Raw genomic sequence first — 20,151 nt, forward strand, 5'->3', positions numbered from 1 at the left:
CGCTCTGTCTCTCAGGCTGGAGTGCATAATCACAATCTCGGCTCACTGCAACCTCCACCTCCCAGGTTCAAGCAATTCTCCTGCCTCAGCCTGCCAAAGCTGGGAGTACAGGCACACACCACTAAGCCTGGCTAATTTTTTGTATTTTAGTACAGACGGGGTTTCATCGTGTTGCGCAGGCTGGTCTCAAACTCCTGAGCTCAGGCAATCCACCCGCCTCAGTCTCCCAAAGTGCTAGGATTATAGGCGTGAGCCACTGCACCAGCCTAAAACTGTTCTTTAAAGATAGAATATGTTCTATGAATAATAGCTAATTAGAAATATTTTTAAAACTTTTCTCCAACTAGAATATATGTTATACAAAAGCACTTGATTGTTTATAGTTTTCTGCTGTATCACTTCCTAATGAGTAGTAATGCAATAGATTGTCTATTCCTTAGTTCCTAAAGCAATATCTAACAAAGTTCAACAAATATTTGTTGAATTAATGTAATAATGACTCTCAAATCTGAACCTCCAGCCTGAATCTACCACTGAGTTTCCTTTGGATATATCAAACTGCCTAGAAGACTTACCTTGGATATCTAATAACACTGTAAAAGAGAAATACTGATGATATGATTTTCTTAAAGTGTTTCTCACTATCCATGAAGGCTTACAGTCATCTTTGACCTATTTTTAATTCTCCACCCACACTTTGTCATCAAATCCCATTAGTAAAATCACCAAAATGTATGTAAAATCCAACCTCTTTTTGCCACCTTCCCTGTTAGCTTCATTTTTTATGCAGACTATATCCACTACATCCTAAGTTTCTCCACTATCGTTTCCCTGTTGCCTATTTTCCAAATAATACTTTGATCATAGCATTCTGCTCTCTAAAACCCACTGATATCTTTCCAATGCAATTTGAAAAGAATTTTGAAATTGCCAAACAATTTTCAAATTGTCAAAAACAAGAAATGGGGAAAGGACTCCTTATTTAATAAATAGTGCTGGGAGGACTGGCCAGTCCTATGTAGAAAACTAAAACTTTACACCTTATATAAAAATTAACTCAAGATGAAGTAAATATTTAAATGTAAAAACCAAAACTATAAAAACCCTAGAAGAGAACCTAGGCAATACCATTCAGGACATAGGCACAGGAAAAGATTTCATGACTTAAATATCAAAAACAATTGCAACATAAGCAAAAATTGACAAATGGGACCTAATTAAACTAAAGAGCTTCTGCACAGCAAAAGAAACTATCATCTGAGTGAACGGACAACCTGTAGAATGGGAGAAATTTTTGCAATCTATGCATCTGACAAAGGTCTAATATTCAGAGTCCACAAGAAACTTAAACAAATATACAGGAAAAAGAAAACACTAAAATGTGGGCAAAGGACATGAATAGACACTTCTCAAAGGAAGACATTCATGTAGGCAATAAATAAAAGTTTAATGTCGCTGATCATTAGAGGAATGCAAATCAAAACCACAATGAGATACCATTTCATGCCAGTCACAATGGTGATTATTAAAAAATCAAGAAACAACGGGTGTTGGTGAGGTTATGGAGAAAAAGGAAAGCTTTTACATTGTTGGTGGAAATGTAAATTATTTCAACCATTGTGGAACACAGCATGGTGACTCCTCAAAGATCTAGAAGCAGAAATATTATTCAACCCAGTAGTCTCATTACTGGATATGTACCCCAAGGAATATAAATCATTCTGTTATAAAGGTACATGCACAAGTATGTTCACTGCAGCACTATTCCCAATAGCAAAGACATGGAAGCAACCCAAATGTCCATCAATGTTAGACTGGATAAAGAAAATGTGGTACATATACACCATGGAATACTATGCAGCCATAAAATGAAATGAGATTATGTACTTGCAGGGACATGGATTGAGCTAGAGGCCATTATCCTCAGCAAACTAACTTAGAAAAACAAGCCAAATACTGCATGTTCTCATTTATAAGTAGGAGCTGAATGATAAGAACACATGGACACACTAGGGGGAACAACACACACTGGGGCCTGTTGGGGTTACTGAGGGAGCAAGAGCTTCAGGAAGAATAGTTAAGGGGTGCTGGGCTTAATACCTAGGTGATGGGTTGATCTGTGTAGCAAACCACCGTGACAAATGTTTACTTATGTAACAAACCTGCACATCCTGCACATGTACCCTGGAACTTAAAATAAAACTTGAAGAGGAAAAAAAAATTATTTCTCAAGGCCAGAACTTTTATATAAATTGCAGAACTTATACCTCACTGCCTATTTGAGCCTGCTCCTTATATATGACAAAGACACATCAAACTCCAAATATCAAAAATATTAATTCTAAGGTAAACATTTTTGTGAAAGTCTTATTTATGCATTTATTTATTTATTTATTTAATTTATTTTGAGACAGAGTCTCACTCCATCACCCAGGCTGGAGTGAAGTGGTGTGATCTCAGCTGACTGCAATCTCCACCTCCCTGGTTCAAGCAGTTCTCCTGCCTCAGCCTGCTGAGCAGCTGGGACTACAGGCGTGCCACCACACCCAGCTAAATTTTTTGTGTTTTCAGTAGAGGCAGGGATTCACCATGCTGGACAGACTTGTTTCAAATTTCTGGCCTCAAGTGATCCACCCGCCTCACCCTCCCAAAGTGCTGGGATTACAGGTGTGAGTCCCGGCACCCTGCCTGTGCAAGTCTTTGAATGTACATGTATGTGTGTGTGTGTGTGTGTGTGTGTGTGTATGTTGAATTTATCTATGAGTCAAATTCCTGTGTTACAGTGAATGTATAAATTCAACTTTGGTAAATAATGATCAGTCTTAGTGATTTTTTTTAACTATTGGAAATTTTTTAAATGATCTTTTCTCTTCATTTATACTCCTACAGCTTTTAGATAAAAACAGCAAAGCTACCTAAATAATGGCAATAACCTCGCTGATCTTCTGAATGAACTCAGGCTACTCTTCAATAACTGCCTTACTCTAATCTCATTAATCTTCTTGGAAATGGAAATATAACCTTTGCTTACACTTCTACCACAGGATATCTGAACATGCTGTGGTCTAGTCTCCATTCGCTCACTTTACTATACAACCACCACTCCAATGATAGAATTTGCCTCGTTAACTGATACTCTTCTTAAGGTATTGCTTTTACTTGTATGTACTGATAGTACAGTGTATAGGGCACAGTTACCATTGTCCATATACTGTTGATCCTTGAACAACATGAGTTTGAACCATGAACTCCACTTACATGCAAATTTCCCTCCTCCTTTACCACCCTGAGACAGCAAGACCAATTAATTTTCTTCTTCTCAACCTGAACATGAAGATGACTAGGATGAAGACCTTTATGATAATCCACTTAATGAATAGTAAATACATTTTTTCTTTCTTATGTTTTTCTTAATAACATTTTTAAATCTAGTTTACTTTACAGTAGAAATGTAACATAAAACATAAATAACATACAAAATAGGTGTTAATCAACTGATTACATCAACTGTAAGGCTTCTGGTGAGCAGTAAGCTATTAGTAGCTAATGTTAGGGGGAGTTAAAAGTTAGGCACAAATTTTTTACTGCAAAGGGATCAGCATCAGTAGCCACTGCATTGTTCAAAGGTCAACTGTATTACTCCGATTGTTTTGTAAATGTCTCTCTTTGCCACAAGATTGTAAGTTTTGTGATAGCAAAGAGAGACATTTATTAAAAATGAATCACAGTAATACAGTTACTGTATTACTTTGCCACAAGATTGTAAGCTTTGTGATGGCAGGGACACTGTATATTTCTTCTCTAAATTTGGACCCCTAATATCTAGAACTATCCCTAGGACATAATAGGTGTTCAAAATATAAGGTTGTTGAATGAATAAACAAAGCCTGAATGCATGAACAAATGAATGCTATTTTCCCTATTTGGGAAACTTTTCCTTTGCCCCCTCCCTACTTCCCATTTGCTAGGTGAGTTACAATTCATCTTTCATATCTCAACTTACACAGTGTGTACGAGGATATTCTTCTGAAGCAAATATTCATTAAAATGTCCCTACAATGTGCTTTACATAGTTCTTTATTCTAAGTTAGCAGTTAGCACATTAGGTAACAATTTCTATCTCTTTTCTACCTTGTTCACTAATTTGTAAGCACCTTGACAATATAACTTATATCATATTCACAAGAAAACCCTAGTTTTTGGCAAAAGTAACAAAATAGTACAAGAAGAAAAAAACCTTTGGACTTTTCTTTTCCTAACTTAGGTCTTAGTTTTTTCATTTAAAAGATGAAATAATGCCTTCATCTCTATTCAACTTAAAAGTGTCACATGATTCATTGCATAAGTCCCAGATGATAATTATCAATTACTTCAGGCACAACAATATAAAACATAATAATTATCTAAGAAGTAAGATAGACAAAGATGAAGAAGGAGTAGCAGGATTAAAAATTTTCTTTTCTCCTCTTATTTTCCTCACAGGTACTGACCTCAGCCTTCAGTATTTCCACACTTCATTGCTTTTTCACACCAAAGTCCTAGTTCTATTCTAGTTCTACAATAGTGTTCTAAAATATTAAGAAATAGATTATTTTGCACTATATCTAACTCAACCCAATAGTACAAAATCCAAAAACAAATATGTGTTTTACAGATTTCTGTACCAGCTTTATCAGGGTCAGTAGTAATGAAATTGACCTCTCTCTCTGAAATTTGGATAGTTTCACAGTTTTAGAAATGACTGAAAACTGAGTAGACCAAACAAGTAAATAGATTTCATCTAAATTTAATTTCTATTAATATAATTCCATAAAATTGTTTCAAAATTATTTTATTCAACTGAAGTTATGAAAATGCATTAGTGATATTGATCAGTCAAAAAGCAGTATTTTTCAGAATGTGAAAAATTCTATGTATTTGATCTTTGTTCAACATTTACCATGAACAATTAAGTGTACGCCATGATGATAAATTATATAACTGTCATGAGTTATTTGAAAGAGAGAGGAGTCATTTTTCCCTCAGATTTATTGAGGTATCATTGACAAATAAAATTTTAAGAGTTACATATATTTTAGGTATACAGTGTGATGATTATAATATACATATGTATTGCGAAATGATTACCACAACCAAGCTAATTAACACATCCATACCTCACACAGTTACCATTGTATATGTATGTGTGTGGTGAGAACACTGAAGCTCTACTCTCTTAGTAAATTTCAAGTAAACAATACAGTATTATTAACAATCGTCACCATGCTGTACCTTAGATACCCAGAAGTTATTCATCCTGTAACTGAAAGTTTGTGCCCTTTTACCAACATCTCCCCATCTTCTCCTCCCCTAGTCCCTGGCAACCACCATTCTACTCTGCTTCTAGGAGTGTTGATTGCAGTACAGAATGTCAATGTTGGTCACAATAAGAATTATGTTCTTTATATAAAAATAGTATTTTTTCACAAATGACAAAGATGGTATTACTCAATAGCATGACAGCTATAGCACACAAGGAAGAGTAATAGTAGACAATCGCTAGTTTATGAGGACATTATTAGGGTGATTTAAGGGTTAAGAAACCTCTAAGAAGCTAATGATCAATAACTGTCAGTATTTGTATTGATTAACCATGTATAAAACCCATGGTAAAGTATTTGAAGACCATGCTATGAAATACATCCTCTGGGTCTCAGAAGTATCATTTAAATTATGAGAAAGATGAAGTTGACACTGGTCTGATTTATGCTATTTAAACCTAAAATATTCCAACATTAATTATTCCTTTCAGAATTAATAAGATCATAAATATATATTAAAATTATACTTATTAATAACTCCTCTGTTTTCTAACAAAAGAATACAGAGTTCTTGACTTGCATTTGGAATTTTTATTCTTAAAATGTGTATTAGGATAAACAAAAATTGTGGTACAAAAATGAGATTATATGTGAGTTAAATGGCTTGTGCTATGGAAAAAAATACATTTATTTTTGTTATTCAGTGTCATCAAATAAATCAAATATTACCTTTTTGGATATTAGTGGAGGCCTATGAAAAGAAAAGAGCTCTCAAAGAAGCAGTATATTTGTTGTATTCATCAGTAAATTAAAAATTATGCAATAATATATTTTTCTCAACATGAAAATGTTTTGTCAAATATTTCCACACATATACTATATATGTTTATTTCCTTTAAAGTTTTTATCTAAAAAATACATTGTTATTCACCTCATTAATTCAATTCAGGAAACAACATGTAAGTGAATTTCCATATTATGATGATACAGTTCTAGTTTTCTTCATGATTTTCCAAAAGATGACTGTATATTATACCTCAAGTTCTTTAAAATATTTTTCAGTATGGAAACTTTATTTACCTAATTTTGAGTATGGATATAAATCATAGTTTTATTTCTGTGGTATTATTGATACAATCACAAACCTGTGACTTCTAACACAACTGCCCAACACATGTTAAGCTTAGGTCTCTTTAAGACTTTAAAATTAAAGCAAATAAAATGAAGATGCCTTCTAACTTTGGATAACCTCATGTTCTTCTTGCTTACAAATCATGGTGAACATCATTGCTGGGAATCAGGTAGGGATAACTAATATCTTATAGTTCTCAAAAATAAAACTCTGTAAGCTATGTTAAATATATTTCTTACTCTTGCACATGTGAGTAAGGTCAGATCCAGCCGAGTGTCAAGATGTCCTGGCCAGAAATCTTTTTGATCTCTAAAATTTTGTCATGAAAGTTATGTTTTTTCAATAGATGGCAATAAAAAAATGGATTTTTTAATATTTTAGTAGTAGCTAGAAATTTGGTCTTTAAACATCCACTCAAAGTTTTGTGTTGGTATCACCATTTTGACATGCTGTATCATGAAAATATGTACAAACATGGTGAAATTTATTGAAATTAACATTGAACTATACAGATCATGTAATGTGAATGCAGTAGTTGAACTTACTACTGAAGCGTGTATTCACCTACAGAGTTGACATTCTATCCTTTCATCAGAGAACTACTATCTGAAAAAAATCAGGGGAGGATCACATACTAACAAAACCCTCCTTGAAGTTCTCAAAGAAAAACAATATAGAAAATATCTTTATGAAATTTGAGAATAAATAATTATGTTAGATAAAAGCCCTGTAGGCTATGTCTTTTTTTTTATTTTTTGCATCAATCTGGAGGCAAGAGGAGGACAATGTACAAGGCAACACTCTGTCTATTCAACCTAGAGTTCCTCAGGGTTTAATCTTAATTTTTCCTTTCCAGGGTCCCCATGTCTACAATTTATGAGGATGTCAGTCATAAGAGTAAGTATCTCTCAGAAAACAAATCAGAGAGGATCATGAGAAATAAACAAAATCCTGTGACACTTCTCAGATTCCTTTTCAGCCTATCCATGAGAATGAAAGAATGATGGAGCTGGCCAATGGATCTTACCACCACGTGACAGTGTAAAATACAGTGAAATGATTTGGCTGGCTTTGGAGGCAGAACTTTGTTGCATAATATACAACGAAATTTACTTAATATAAATTGTTGAACTTGCTAAGGCTCAGATTCCTCCTTTGAGATAACAACAGATCTAGTACTTCACAGGTTGTATCAAATGGTGACGTATTACTTTCTTCATCCTGTCTCCCGTGTTTTTCTAGCATGGACCAAATATAGCATGTGTTGAAATGTGTAAGGAAAGCTAGAGGGAAGGGTATGTGAAGAAAAGCTGTGGACTGAATAATCAAAGAGTACTTATTAAATCAGAGATGTATGTTAATGTAAAGGGGAAAGATTCATTGGGTGCCACTACCTCTGCCAGGGCACCAGGACTTTCTGCTTCAGTTTTCCTGACTGCATCCTATGCCTTTTGTCTTCTGCAGGCACCTGGGCATACTCTGTGACAATGGAAATTTTCTTAATCGGTTGTGTCAAAAGCCTGCCTGTGAGGTATGCAGTACAGCGATGAAAACAGAGGTCTTCTGCTCTTTGGAGACACGGTGAGATTTGTTGCTCCTCTTATGTCCTCTTTTGATTCCACACAAACACTGACTGAATCTTCTCTAACCCTGGCCTTCATTTTCTTATCAAACCTTTCAGAATACCTGTGATCAGCTCCTCTGTCTCTAAGTCTTCTTTAACTACGGTCTTTGTCCTACACTGTTTTCTACAGAGGACCACACACCATACCCTTTTTTGATTCCTCTTAATCACATGCCTCCATCTGTTCTGGGACTTTTGGTGGCAGTCTCTCTAGCTGAGGACCCTATTGACAAAGGAATTTTTGGTACTACTTCATCAGCCAGAGACCTCCATGAATGACAATAACCTTACCCAGGCCTCACTCAGGCCTTGGGCTTGCTGCAGGAGGTACCCCACCCAGTTGGCCTGGCAGGCTGCACTTGGCTTGCACTCCCAACCAGAAACCAAGCTCACCACAGGATCTGTGCTCAGTCTGCAGCTGGGTCAGATGTGCTGTGACCTACTTCTGCACTGGGCACTGCACTGGCATCTGGACAAGGGGAGTGCAGTGGCACCTAAACAAGGATGCCAGTGACCCCAAAACCCCCACCCAAACAAGGATGCCAGTGCACCAAAAACCCCAAAGGGAGTGCTACAGCATGCAAACAGCCCTTTCAGTCCCACCATCTGCAGCCCAATGATCAGAGGGTGTGTGGCACCCAGAAGCTCCATCTCCCATTGCTCAGCAAGTGGAAAGGAGAGTGCTACAGGGTTACAACTTTGTTTGCTCTCGTTGATCGGCAGGTCTTGAGTTCTTGTCCCATGTCCAAGAAGAATGAGGTTATGCTGACAGCCAGCAGGTGAGCAAGGCAAAAAGTTTTATTAAGTGACAAAACAGCTTTCAGCAGAGAGGGGGACCCAAGTTGGGCTGCCATCTTACCCAAAATCAGGTACTCTCCACCCCTACTCAAAGGCTGGTAGTCCCAAAGCATGACTGAGTCTGGGGCTTTTATGGGCACAGAATGGGGGAGTGCATGCTGATTGGTTTGTGAGTATGCAAAAAAGGCACCACTCAAAGATGGGCACAATAGTGTAAAAAATCAATTAGGGAAGGGTAGTAATATGTAAAATAGGTGAAGGGTGGGGATCAATCGGAGAAAAGCACACCAAATGGGAAGAGAGGTTCTCAATCTAGTCTGTGGATTTATCCAAGACCTGTAGCTTGGTTTTCCGGCTTTAAACTGTCTGGTTTGAAGGTGGAGTTTCATCGGGGACCCACCCTTGTCTGCCTAGAGATTTGTCTGCCTCCTACTGCTATCACTATTGAGGCTCATTTTCTTTCACTGGTTCCCAACCCTGACCTACTTTCCTTCCTCTTCTTCCTGATGCTTTTTACACACTGCCTTCAAAATTACACCCCCCCCACCATATTCCACTCACCATCATCACCAACTCTTGTAGCTGTCAGAAGCCACTCGACCATTGGCATTATATTTTTACTCACATTTTTCCCACACAAGCTGATGTTTCTATTTCTTCTTAATTCAGAGCCCCCTGCCAGTGATCTCTTATAATCCTTCACTATTTCTACTCTTTGCTGCACCACAGGCCTTCTTGTGTCTTTCAACAATGTCTCATTTACCACTGTATCCTCTATACTCCCAGATTTTCTCTTTGTGTCTTCCAACAACAAACATCTCTTTGTCACCAGAAACCTGCTTGCCACTGCACCCTTACACTAATTTATCTTATTTCATCCTTACCACTGGGCACCCTTCTGGCATCAGTGCTCTTTTTTACTGGAGATCTCACACTTTGCGAGAACCAACACTTCAGCAGGCTGTTTGTATTCTTGCTCTCAAAATTTTCCACTACAGCCTGGCCCATAAGGACTCTGTGCCAATCTTTATTTTTACTGTAGTAGTTTCTTTCAATGATGAGATATACAGCCAATTGAAGCATCATGTTCAAAAGAATCTTATCCAATACTAGTGGATCCTGGCTAACAGAATCTAAGCATCTCTGGCACTAATGCCACCCTGGGAAAACATAATAGAAGCATTGCGGGCAAAGGGCAAACAGACTCTGAAAGCCCTTTGTTGTTAAGAACCAAAGTGGCAAGAATATAAAACAGATAGGATTGAGATACACATAAATCTTCCCTGTAAATGTCTCAGTACATTTCTGGTTAGGGAATGACCTGATGGACATCCGAAGCATAACCTAGGAAGAGTACAAAAGACAGTCTATTAATGGGCCAAAAAGGCAACATCATAACATCATACAGGTTCTATGGGAGACAAAATTGACTAGATAAGTAACTAAGGGCTTGACTCAGGGAGTGCTTCATCAAAGAGCTATAGGGAGAAATTAGAGCAGAAGCAATTGGAAAAAGCCCTGAAAGTACACTTGAGGCATTAATATGCTTGACAGTACTTCTAACTCTGGTTTGTTTTTGTTTGAAGTTGAAGTACCTAATTTTCAAAAATGGTTTTTGCACACTAGAAAACTATTACAGAACAAATTTGAAGTATACAAGTAAACACCCAACTTCAAACAATATTTGAGTGCATGTTTTGTGAGACTTTGTTATGATATTGTTTAAACGGTAACTTGACTTTTACAAAAGGCAACAAAACACATATAATTTCTACTTTAAAAAATCTTCATTAACATCAATTATTCTATGTTTCATTACATATATGTACCATATAAACCAATGCCCTTCCCTTGACATTTAGATATTTTCATTTCCTTTTTTGTATTATATGACTTTATGTAACATCTTTATGTAAAATTGCACTAGCTTATATATTGTCTTATTATATGTAATAAGTTCACAGACAAACACAGAATGTTATAACACAGTAATTATGGTTTATAAACTACTCATATCTTGAGTACAAAGACTAAGAGATGAATCTATCAAAAATAACTACAACAATGTTTTAAAATGTAGACAGTATAACAAGTTAAACAGAAACAACAAAAAAGTTACAAAAGGGGGGAGATAAAATATAGAGTTTGTATTAGTTTTCTCTTTGCTTATTTGTTTTTGCAATCAGTCATCAGTTTAAAATAATGGCTTATAAGATGTTATTTGCAGGGCACATGGCAACCTCAAATCAAAAATCCTACAACAGATACACAAAAAAATAAAAAGCAAGAATCTAAAACATATCAGCAGATGACTAGAGAAAATCATCTTCACCAAAAGGAAGACAGGAAAGAAAAAAGAAAGGAAGAGAAGGTCACAGAACAACTGGAAAGCAAATAACAAAATAGGAGTAATTCCTTAATCAATAATAATATTGAATGTAAAAGGACTAACCTCTCCAATGAAAAGACATAGGGGAGCCGAATAGATAAAAAAAAGAAAAAGTGTTTCCTTTCCAACTTAGACCCAGCAGAATGGCTCCTGCAAAGAAGGGCAGCAAGAAAAAAAAAAGACCATTCTGCCATTATTGAGGTGGTGACCCAACAATACACCATCAACATTCACAAGCATATCCATGAAGTGGGCTTCAAGAAGCATTCAAAGAGATTCAGAAATTTGCCATGAAGGAGATGGGAATTCCAGTTGTACTCATTGATACCAGGCTCAACAAAGCTGTCTGGGCCAAAGGAATAAGGAATATCCCATACAGAATCCACGTGTGGTTGTCCAGAAAATGTAATGAGGATAAAGATTCATCAAATAAGCTCTATACTTTGGTTACCTGTGTACCTGTCACCACTTTCAAAAATCTACAGACAGTCAATGTGGATGAGAACTAATTGCTGATCTTCAAAACATCAAATAGAGTTATAAAATTGCCTTAAAAAAAAAAAAAAGACTTAGCAGTCTGTTGCCTACAGGAAACACACTTAACATATCCAGAGACACATAGACTGAAAATAAAGGGAAAATAAAAGCTATTTCATGCCAATGAAAACCAAAGAAGAACTAGAGTAGCTATACTTACATCAGAAAAAAGTATACATTTTTTGGACAAAATCTATAAAAAGAGACAAAGAAAGTTATATAATAATAAAGGGATCAATTCAGCAAGAGTATATAATAATTTTAAATATCTATCCATCTCTATCTATCTATCTATCTATCTATCTATCTATCTATCTATCTATCTATCTATCTATCTACACCAAACACTGGAACACCAAGATATATGTAGAGAGCAAATATTATTAGAGCTTAAGAAAGAAGTAGATTCCAATACAATAATAGCTAGAGACTTCAACACTCCACTTTCAGCATTGGACAGATCATCAAGACAGAAAATCAATGAAGAAACATCAGACTTAACCTGCAGTATAGAACAAATGAACCTAATAGATATTTACAGAACATTTCATACAACAGCTGCAGAATACAAATTATTCTCTTCAGCATATCGATCATTCTGAAGGACAGGCCATATATTAGGCCACAAATCAAATCTTTAAAATTGCAAAAATTTGAATTTGCAAAAAAGTTGCAAAAAATTGAAATCATATAAAGGATTTTCACTGACCACAATGGAATAAAACTATAAATCCATAACAAGAGGAAATTGGGAAACCGTACAAACACATGAAAATTAAGCAATATGCTCCTGAATCATCAGTGAGTTGATAAGCAAATCAAAAATAAATTTAAAAACATTATTGAAACAAATAAAAATGAAAACGCAACATGCCAAAACCAATAGGATACAGCAAAAGCAGTACTAAGAGGAAAGTTTATAGCTATAAATGCCTACACTGAAGAAGAAAAACTTCAAATAAACAATATAACCATATTTCTTAAAGAACTAGAAGAGCAAGAGCAAACTAAACCCAAAATCAGTAGACTAAAAGAATAATAAAGATCAGAGCAGAAAACACTGAAATTGAAATTAAAAAAAAGATAAATAAAATGGTAATTTCTTGAAAAGTTAAACAAAATTGACAAAATTTTTGTCAAACTAACTAAAAAAAAAAGAAGGCCCAAATAAATAAAATTATAGATAAAAAAGGAGACATTACAACTGGTACTGCAGAAATTCAAAGGATCATTAGTAGCCACTAAGAGCAGCTACATGCCAATAAAAACCTAGAAGAAATAGATAAATTCCCAGACACACACAACTTACTAAGATTGAATGAGGAAGAAATCCAAAACCTGAACAGACAAATAACAAGTAATATGATTGGATTTATAATATAAAGTCTCCCAATAAGGAAAAGCCTGGCATGCTATGGCTTCACTGAAAAATTAATACCAATCATATTCAAACTATTTCAAATACTAGGAGAGAAAGGAATGCTTCCAACTCATTCTACAAGGCCAATATTACCCTGATAACAAAATCAGACAAAGAAACATCAAAAAAAGAAAATTATCGGACAATACCTTCCATAAATATTTATTTGAAAATCCTCAACAAAATACTAGCAAACCAAATTCAACAATATATTTAAAAGATCATTCATTATGACCAAGTGTGATTTATCCCTGGGATGCAAGGATGATTCAACATATGAAAATCAGTCAATGTAATACATTATAGCAACAGAATGAAGGACAACCATATGATCATTTCAATTGAGGCTGAAAAAGCATTTGATAAAATTTAAAATCTCATTATGATCAAAACCCTCAAATGACTAGGTAGAGAAGGAACATACCTCATACAATAAAAGTCATATATGACTATGACATACCCACAGCTAGTATCATACTGAATGGGAAAAAGCTGAAAGCCTTTACCCTAAGATCTGAAACATGATGAATTGCCCACATTCACCACTACTATACAACATTGTTCTGGATGTCCTAGCTAGAGTGATCAGACAAGATAAAGATGTAAATGGCATCCATGTTGAAAAGAAAAAAAAAAAGTCAAATTACCTTTGTTTGGAGATATTATAATTTTATATTTGGAAAAAAGCTAAAGACTCCATCACAAATTTCTTAAAACTAATTAACAAATCCAGTAAAGTTGCAGGATAAAAAATCAACATACAAAATCAGTAGCATTTCTATATGCCAACAGTGAACAATCTAAAAAAGAAATCAAAATTTACAGTAGCCTCAAATAAAATGAAATACCTACGAATTAACCAAAGAAGTGAAATATCTCTATAATGAAAACTATAAAACACTGAAGAAGAAAATAGAAGAGAACACAAAGAGTAGAAAGATATTTCATATTCATGGACCAGAAGAATTGATGTGTTTAAAATATCCATATTACCCAAAGCAATCTACAGGTTCAATGCAATCCCCATAAAAATACCAATGACATTCTTCACAGAAATAAAAAATATATATATAAAATTTATGTGAAACCACAAAATACCCAGAATAGCCAAAGCCATCCTGAGCAAAAAAGAACAAAACTGGAGGAATCACATTATCTGACTTCAAATTACACTACAGAGGTATAGGGATGAAAACAGCATGGTACTGACATAAACACATTCTCATAGACCAATGGAACAGAATAGATAACCTAGAAATATATCCACACACCTACAGTGAACTCATGTGTGACAGAGTGGCAAAGAACATACACTGGGGAAAGACAGCCTCTTCATTTAGTGGTTCTGGGCAAACTGGATATTGATACGCACACACAAATAAGGAAGAAACGGAACCCCTATCTCCCACCATATACAAATTTCAAATCCAAATGTTTTCATTACTTAAATCTAAGACCTCCAAACAACAAAACTACTAAAAGCAAACATTAGGAAAAATCTCCAGGACATTGGTCTGGGAAAAGATATCTTGAGTAAATACTCCGTAAGCACAGATAACATAATATGGTTTGGCTTTGTGTCCCCACCAAAATCTGATGTCAAGTTGTAATTCGCTGTTTTGGAAGAGGGTCCTGGTGGGAGGTGATTGAATCATGGTGGTGGAAGTCCCCATTGCTGTTCTCATAATAGAGTTCTCAGGATATCTGACTGTTTAGAAATGTGTAGCAACCACCCATCCCGCCAGCCATGTAAAAATGTGCCTGCTCCCTCTTCACTTTCTGGCATGATTGTTAATTTTTTAAAGCCTCCCCAGCCATGCTTTCTGCACAACCTGTGGAACTGTGAGTCAATTAAATCACTTTTCTTCATAAATTACCCAGTCTCAGGTAGTTCTTTATAGCAGTGTGAGAATAGCCAGATACAGAAAATTGGTACCAGGAGTGGAGTGTTGCTATGAAGATACCTAAAAATGTAGAAGCAACATTGGATCTGGGTGATGGTCAGAGGGTGGAACAATGGTTGGAGGGTTCAGAAGAAGACAGGGAGATGAGGGAAGGTTTGAAACTTCCTAGAGACCTGTCAAATGATTGTGAAAAAAATTGCTGATAGTGATACGGACAGTGAAGTCCAGGCTGAGGAGGTCTCAGATGAAGATAAGGAACTTTTGTGAACTGGAGTAAAGGTCACTCTTGGTATGCTTTAGCAAAGAGAATGGTGGCACTGTATTCCTGCTCTAGGGATCTGTGGAAATTTAAACTTGGGAGAGATGATTCAGAGTACCTCTTGGAAGATATTTCTAGCAACCAAATGTTCAAGATGTGATGTGACTGCTTCTAACAGTATAGGCTCATATTTATGAGAAAAGAGATTATCTGAAACAGGAACTTGTTCTTGAAAAGGAAGCAGAGCATAAAAGTTTGGAAAATTTGCAGCCTGCCCATGTGGTAGAAAAGAAAAATCCATATTCTGGGATGAAATTCAAGCCTGCTTCAGAAATTTGCATGAGTAAAGAGGAACTGAATGCTAATAGCCAAGACAATGAGAAACATGCCTGTAAGGCATTTCAGAGACCTTTGTGGTTGCCCATCCTATTATAGGACTGGCCTAGGGTGGAAGAATGGTTCATGGGCCAGGCCTATGTCCCTGTTTCCTGGCACAACCTCAGCACATTGCCCTCTGCATACCAGCCCCTCCAGCTCTAGCAATGGCTAAAAGGGACCCAGATAAATCTCAGTCTTCTGCTGCAGAGGGTGCAATCCAGAAGTCACCAAGGCTTCCAGGTGGTGTTAGGTCTGTGGGTGCACAGAGGGCAAGAGTTGAGAGTTGGGAGCCTCCACTTAGATTTTAGAGGGTGTATGGAAATGCCTGGATGTTCATCTGCTGCAAGGGTGGAGCCCTCATGGAGAACTTTTTCCAAGGCAGCACTGTGGAGAAATGTGGGGTTGGAGCCCCCACATAGAGTCTCCACTAGGGCACTGGCTAGTGGAAGTGTAAGAGAGCCACCATCCTCAAGACCCCAGAATGACAGATTTGACAGCTTGCATTGTGTGCCTGAAAAAGCTGCAGGCAGTCAATGCCAGATTGTGGAAGCAGCGATGGGGGCTATACCCTTCAAAGTCATAGAGGTGGAACTGCCCAAGGTCTTGGGGGCCCACCCCTTTTTCCTTTGAGAAAAATAATCTCCGTTGACTCCATGTCTTACATTCAGGCCAGCAGACATAAGTGGGCAAGCAAATCTGTCTTTAATGCAGCCAGGCCTTATCTTTTTAGGCCTTTCCCAGATCTAAGAGAGATTGAGAGTCTGACACCTTTAGAAGTCAAAATAAACAAACAAAAACAAACAACAAAAACATTCACCATCTACTCTGAGAGCTACCACCTGAGTGGCTTCATCTATATACAAAGCCACTTTTGCAACCCAAACCTCTTCATTTCTCACTCCCATAACCTATCTGGCCACTAAGACCTGTTTCTGGCCATGACTTGAGGCCTTTTTCTTTCTATAACCTCAAGATGTACAGATGCTTCTGTACCTTACTATGGAGTTGGGTTCTCATTCTGAAGGCTCCAGTGTATGAATGTTAAATAAATTTGTATTCCTTTCCTCCTGTTAATGCATCTGCCTCTTACCAGTGATTTTTCAGTGAACCTTTCTACAATGATCTATATAGAAAATCCAGATGAACCTACAAAAAGGCTACTAGAACAAAGACATGATTTTTGCATAGCTGCAAGATACAAGTTTAACAAATAGAAATCAGTTATATTACTAAAAAATAACAGGAATCAGAAATTGGAATTAAAATAGAAATTCTACTGATAACAGCATCAAAAAATATGAAATTCTTAGGGATAAATCTGACAAAAAATGTACAAGATTTTTACACAGAAATCTACAACTAATACTTAGATAAATAATTGAATAAATAAATATGTGAAGAGAGAAATATACTGTGCTTGTGGGTCAATATTGTAAAGATATCAATTCTCCCTAATTTGAAATATACATTAAATGCAAGCAGACATTTTGTTTTCATTGTTGATATATATATATATTTGTATAGAAGGCTGGTCTGGACCTCTTGACCCCAACTAGTCCTCCTACCTCAGCTTTCCAAAGTGTTGCTATTACAGGGGTGAGCTACCAGCTGGGCTTCCTGAGATATTTTGTAGAATTACACAAGGTAATTTAAAAATTCATGTGGAAATGCAAAAGAACTGTAGTGTTCAAAGAAAATGTTAAAAAGAACAAAGTTAGAAGAATAAGAATATCTGTTTTTAAAACCTATAATATAGCTACTGTAATCAAGATTGTTAATATTGACATATATGTAAATAGGTCAGTAGAAGAGAATATAGAAATTGACTCACACATACATGGAGAACTGATTTTTGAAAACAATGCAAAGGCAATCCTGTGGATAATGGATAATTATCACAAGAAATAGTGATAAAAACCATTGGAGAAAAATATTGTTTTTTTAATTAACACAATCCTTATTGTATACCATATATAATGTTTAACTCAACATAGACGTTATTTAAATATAAAACCAAATTTGATAATTATTTTCATAGAAAAAATAGGATTAACTTTTTGTGATCAAGATTTAGATGATGTTTTTTTTAAATTTTTATTTTATTATTATTATTATGTTTTGAGACAGAGTCTTTGTCAGCCAGTCTGGAGCGCAGTGGTGCAATCTCAGCTCACTGCAACTTCTGACTCCTGGGTTCAAGCGATTTTCATGCCTCAGCCTCTCAAGTAGCTGGGATCACAGGTGCACACCACCATGCCCGGCTAATTTTTCTATTTTAAGTAGAGATGTGGTTTCACCATTTTGGCCAGGCTGGTCTTGAACTTCTGACCTCAAGTGATCCATCTGCCTCGGCCTCCCAAAGTGCTGGGATTACAGGAGTGAGCCACCACACTGGACCTAGATGAGTTTTTAGATATTATACAAATAGCAGGATTTATAAGGGAATAAATTAATAAACTGGATTTTATCAAAATGTGTGTATTCTTTGAAAATCATTATTAAGAGAATATAGACAATTTATAAACTGGAAAATAAATATTTTTAAATAAATATATTTGATAAAATGCTTGTATCTAGAATATATAAAGAACTCTTGGATGGGCACAGTGGCTCATGCCTATAATCCTGGCACTTTGGGAGCTCCAGGTGGAGGATCACTTGAGCCCCGGAGTTCTAGACCAGGCTGGACAACATGGCGAAACCCCATCTCTACAGAAAATTTAAAAATTAGCTAGGCATGGTGCTATACACCTGTAGTCCATGCTACTTAGGAGGCTGAGGCAGGACCATCACTTCAGCCCTAGAAGTAAAGGCTGCAGTGAGCCATGATTAAGCCACTACACTCCAGCCTGGGGCTGGGTGACAAAGTGAGACCCCGTCTCAAAAAAAAAAAAAAAAAGGAAGGAGCTCTCAACTGAATGAGAAACAAACACTCACTAAGAAATTATTTAAGAAGAAATATAGCTAGCAAATCAACACATGGTGGAGTTTATTAGGCTTGATTGTGTAGCTTGATTGGGCCAATAACATGCAAAAATGCATATGAAAACAAAATTAAAGGAGAGCTCTTCCAAAATAAAGATTTCTCTTTTAGCCTTATAGGTGAGAAATAACACGGAACAGAGCTGTAGATACTTACTCAGATTCATCAACATGTAACAAGAATGAGGAATTAACTTTGTTACCCAGTGAGGTTTGGGGCATATTCGTTACTCTGCAAATACACCTAATATGAGGAGTCCGTATTTTAATTTGACATTCATTTCCTCTAATATAATGGCTCTCAACCAGGAATGATTTTGTTCACCAGGGGACATTTGCTAACACCTGGAATTGTTTTTGGTTGCCACAACTGGAGATGTGTTACTGCCATCTAGTGTTAGAGGCCAGGGATGCAGCTACAATGCCCAGAGCCATCTCTCAGGGCAATAATTCTGCCCAAAATGTGAAAAATGCTGAGGGTACACTGCTTTAGTGGATGCTGTTTGTGGCCCATCCAGACAGACCCCCATTATTGGCTGATGCATTCATGTTCTAGCTGTCATGAGCATTAGCTGATAATGATGCTTCTTAATGGCTCTCTTCTCCAGATAATTGAACCTAGATAAATTGGAACCACCTTCCAGGAAGGCTACATACCACATTCACATTACCCCATCCCACCTCAGATAATGTCCAATAACTGCCTAATATATGAGTACAAATTATCTTTCCTTTTTCCCATCTCAAGTGGGAAGGAACTCTGTGGGTGTTTATCTTTAGCTGAAACTGAATTCTTAGATTTTTCTATTGTCCCATTATGCCCCCTTGCTCTCCTTCCCTTGAGAATACTCCCACAATAAATCACTTCATCAGGAATATCTTCTTCAGGTTCTTCTTCTAAAGAATTTGATGTAGGAGCATGTTGTATGCCCCTGGGAAGCAGATTCAAAAAATAGAATTCTGGAGATTAATCACTTTCACGTCAGATGGTAATGAGGACTTCAACACTGGTAGTAGAGAACTAACAGTTGCTGCTATGCTTTTTATTGAGATTGCTAAGACCTTCATCTCTACTGAACTGATGTAGGTTGAAGGGGACGTGTACTAACACATGCATTTTCTCTGGCATTTTAGAGTTTGGAGCAAATAGTGTCTATAAGAACCATAGAATTATATGATTACTGTGAATTGGCATTGATTTAATGAAATAAGGAAATAATAGATCATGTTCTATTAATATACATCTAAAAGCAATGGGAGAGTCACAGGGCCTGCTTGGAAGTATTAACAATGGCCCTCATATCTGGTAGTGAGAGAGAAAACAGACACAAATTTAGGCACAGGTCTTCACTGAAAGAGATGAAAACTTTGCAAAATACTGAATTTCAACCTAGACAAATCTCCTACTTCAAAATCAGGGCCCTAACA

This window comes from Macaca fascicularis, chromosome 11 (genome assembly GCF_037993035.2).
Source record: "Macaca fascicularis isolate 582-1 chromosome 11, T2T-MFA8v1.1".
Taxonomy (NCBI): domain Eukaryota; kingdom Metazoa; phylum Chordata; class Mammalia; order Primates; family Cercopithecidae; genus Macaca; species Macaca fascicularis.